Source organism: Grammomys surdaster, unplaced genomic scaffold, assembly GCF_004785775.1.
Source record: "Grammomys surdaster isolate TR1022 unplaced genomic scaffold, NIH_TR_1.0 188, whole genome shotgun sequence".
NCBI classification, from domain to species: domain Eukaryota; kingdom Metazoa; phylum Chordata; class Mammalia; order Rodentia; family Muridae; genus Grammomys; species Grammomys surdaster.
This window is the reverse complement of record NW_021604633.1, coordinates 714,853-719,157: the sequence shown is the minus strand read 5'-3', so window position 1 is coordinate 719,157 and position 4,305 is coordinate 714,853. Positions and strand designations below refer to the sequence as shown.

The window sequence follows — 4,305 nt, the reverse complement described above, 5'->3', positions numbered from 1 at the left end:
ATCTATGCATCCATACACATGCCCACCTACTCTGCTCTCAAGTGAGTGAATTACACTTATGAATTTGAGGCAATATTCATTCCTTAAAATTAGTGTTAAAAATCCATACCCACTATATTCATATAGGCTTGCCTTCTATGTTGCAAGGGTTTCTACAATATATGTGAAGGAAATGTACTTTGCAAAGCAAGAATAGATTCTATGTGCTTAATTTAAAATAACAGTTTTGTGGCTGTGTGATTTTTCACATATAAGTTAGTCTCCCACGTCCACTCTCTGCTTCCAGTGTTCTCCTCGGAGGTTCTGTGGCCATGTCCACTAGAATACAGACATGCTCCCCCCTTGCCCAACAGGCACCTCTAGATGCACTTTGGGTATGTGGTTTTTTAAAAGAACAGGTGACCCAGGAGGACAGCTTCCCCACTCAGACTAGCCTGTGTTCCCGGTGGTAGCTCATGTGTGAACTCTTTCTGGTTTGGAATGAAAAGGCTGAGCACGAAGCTGACGGCTGGCCAGAGTCTGCCAAGTATTTTACTTTTAACACAGCAAGTTGATCTGGGGAATCCTTCATATCCATGCATGATGCTTCTGTGGGTAGAAGAGGCAAAGGCTTATCAGTCTTCACCAAAAGGGATTTTTTTTTTACATTAAAACAATCACTAGTATGAATAAATAATTTAATATCATACTGTTGATAAAAATAAGATATACAGTTATATTTAAAATATCATGAATCGTTTTTCTAACAATAATTAAATATATTGGAAATATAGAGATGAAAGAAAATTATACTATAGTTACATACTACATATGTGAATGTGTCCTATCCATCTATCTAGCTACCAACATGTCTGAACAGTAGTTCTGCCTATGGGAATACTGGGGAGATTTTCATGTTTGGGGCCTGGAGACATGGTCCAGTGTTTAGAGGTACTTGCTGCTCTTCCAGAGGACCCAAGTTCAGTTCCAAGACCCATGTCAGAGAGCTCACACACACACGTACATACATTCATACATCTATACAAATAAAAATAAATCTTAAAAACTAAAAATATGTCCTCAGAAATTCTAAATCTTTATGAGATCATCTTGTGTCTAAACAACAACAAAAATACTAAAATCACTTTCAGATAAAACCTATGTGTTATAGTCATCCCTTTGGCGGGAAAGGGACATGGCAGCATTGCCTTGTTCTCTAATTCTGAGAATATTTGGGCCTTTTGAATATTCTAAATCTATTTCACACATAGTTAAAGGAAGATATATTTACCAGGAGGCTTGAGAATGGCTTCTTCAAAACTGGCTTATGACATTAGACTACAGAATAGAGCCGGGTCAGGGAAGGGTCTTCTGCTGTGTGACATTCATTTCCCATGCTCTGCTATGTTTTGGTGCATTGTGAGCAAGAGCTACGAGGGAGTAGATGCTCTATTTCCTTGTTGGCACAATTAGTGAAAAATTAAATGATCCATCAATTCAACGAACAGCATCCATAGTGGGTGCCAATCCGGAGCCTGCAGGAAGTGCGAGGATGGTTGGAGATGCAACAATCAGGACCAGGTTGTCCAAGGGCCACCCCACTGCAGGATGCTCCTGCATACTATTTCATTTGCAGGATGATGTTCCTTTCTAAGGTATTCTGGGTTTTCTAGTTTTTTGGAAGCAGGATCTCCTATATCCCAGGCTGGCCTTGAACTGGCTCTGTAGCTGAGTGTGTCCTTGAATATCTGGCCTCCTGTCCCTACCTCCCAAGTGCTTGGGTTACAGGTATGCACCATTATAGCCAACTTTATGTGCTGCTGGGATCAAATCCAGGCTTTCTTGCATGCTAGACAAAGATTCTACTGAGTTACCAGTTGCACAAATGTGCGTGCTCTGGCTTGTTTCTGCCTACGGCTACCTGTTGAGTTACCTGTTGAGGTTTGACTGTGAAATGTCCCCCACAGGCTCTTGCCTTTAAAAGCCAGGTCTCCATCTGCTGGTACTATTATGGGAAGTTGTGGAATGTTTAGGAAGTGGGGCCAGGATGGTTGGCTGGCATGGATGTGTTCTCTGAGGGTTACAACTGGTCCAACTTAGGGTCCTATCCTACATTCTGGTCCTGACATCATATAAGATGCTTCATGGAACAGCCCTAAAGCCATGGACTTCTACCACCATGCCTCCCTGCCACAAGAGATGGAAATTGAATGAAACAATTAACCAGAATAAATTACAGGTTTTAAACGTTGTTTCTATAGGCTATTCATTTGGTCACTAATCTTGGACCCATGGCCTGTGTGTCTGTTTCGCTCATTCTTGGGCTAGTAGACTATGTTAAAATGTATGACAGAGATATCTCAAACATCATGACCAAGACCATTTACTGAAGAAACCATTTGGGGCTAACAGTCCCAGAGGGTTAGAGTCTGTGACTATCATGGTAGGAAGTATAGCAGCAGGCAGGAAGGCATGGTGCTTGGGCAGTAATTGAGAACTTACTCTTGAGATGCAAGCATGAGACAGACAGACAGACAGACAGACAGACAGAGACACATACACACACACAGAGAGAGAGAGAGACAGAGTCAGAGATAGAACAGTGACTGAGCATCAGAGGCACAGATGGAATCTGGAAATGGTATGGACATTTGAAACCTGAAAGCTCACCCCTAATGACATACTTCCTCCAATAAGGACATACCTTGTAATTCTTCCTAAACAGTTCCACCAGCTAAGGACCAAGTATTCAAACACATGACCCTATAGGTAACATTCTCATTCAAGCCACCAAATTCTCTCTTTCTAATGTAGAGAAAGTCAAATTGCAAGCACTACAACATATGATATAGCAGGTGGTTTTCAAGCAAGCTCTGAGCTGCATTTTTTAATTTGAAGTGTCATTTGAAACACTTAAATATTAAATCTCTCTATCAAATTACATAAATTTGGGGAAAGATAAATTCTGTACAGTGCCAGAACCTAATAAAATAATACAACACTACAGAACTTCTTATAGACAGCTTGAAAAATACACTTGAAATTAATTCAAGCACTAGTTAATGTCATCTGAAACAATATGGTGACTGAGGTGAAGTTCCATAGAAGGCTGGCACACTTGGGAGCAACCCAAGTCAGGCAAACATGGTTTTGTTTAGATTGAAATGTGATTAAAGAGGCAGCACCACTTGGCATCACTGTGGCAACTCAACCTAGCATTGACCCATTGTATCATAGAGTTTCCTGGAGAGAACCATACGCCATGTCAGTACGTGACATCATAAGTGAAAAGCATGTAACTCCAACAGCAGCAGCAATGGAAGCCATTATCCGTAGCCCATGTTCCAGTCTCATCATCTCACGGTACACAGATGACACAACCATCAAACAGTAAAGTAGCCACCAAGGATCCCCGTGAAAAAACCAGTTTGTTCCTTAATTTTTGTATAAATACACACATGTCTTGAGTATCTTAGAAAATAAATTCCCCTAGTAGACAAGGAGGGCATGTGCAATCCTGGAAGAAATGAAAATATTCTAAAGATACTCCTGTACCCCTCCCTGCAGGTATTGAGACAATAAATCTCAAGAATCTGAAGTTCCCCATCCCACAGGAAGGAACAGGTTAAAAACCTGATGCCAGCCAGAGGAGGAACCTGTCTCTCAGAACGATACTTTACAAGATAACTTGTCAGACCATTTTGCAAGAAAGACTAAAGCCTAGACAATGTTGACCACACCTTGGCCAGGACTGCTTAATTATGTATACTTCTTGCCGTCTAAACCTAAGCCTTATGTCAGAACCCAAAGGATGGACTTGGTGGGGGTCATTAAGCCTTCTTGTTTGTTCCTCTTCCTGATATGGTCGCATTAAATAATGCCCTTTCTCTGCTTTCTACTGCTATGCATCTATTTAATTGATGTGTGTAGCATAGGTGGGTGAGCTTAGCCCAGGTTCCCACTATAACAATTCCTCTAACAGCCCCAGTTGTCCGGGCGGCTGAGGGGAGAGCATCACTTGAACTCAGGAGTCCAGGGCCATCACAGATGACATGACATGAACCTGTCTCAACCAAAGAATTTTATTATAAACAATAACTACTATTCACATAAAAACTACATTTAAAGTACAAAAAGAAGGGCTGAGAAGATGACTCTGTAGGAGTTCTTGTTCTTTAAGCAAGAGGATCTGAATTAGAACAGGCTGTGGCTATGTAAAAAAAAAAGGGGGGGGCAACAGGATGGAAAACCCAGCACTGTGGATGGGAGGCATAAGGATCCCAAGAGCTTGCTGGACAGCCAACCTAGCCAAAATGTTCTGTACAC

At 41.4% G+C, this 4,305-nt stretch overlaps 1 long non-coding RNA gene across 1 annotated transcript in view; it reads right to left on the bottom strand.

Annotated features, from left to right (window-relative positions):
* Window positions 1–438: 438 nt before the first annotated feature.
* Window positions 439–4,305, bottom strand: part of LOC114622384 — a 21,742-nt gene continuing 17,875 nt past the window's right edge. The window contains exon 4 of the long non-coding RNA XR_003711586.1: window positions 439–588. This is a non-coding gene — a long non-coding RNA (uncharacterized LOC114622384). The remainder of the gene's footprint in view (window positions 589–4,305) is intronic.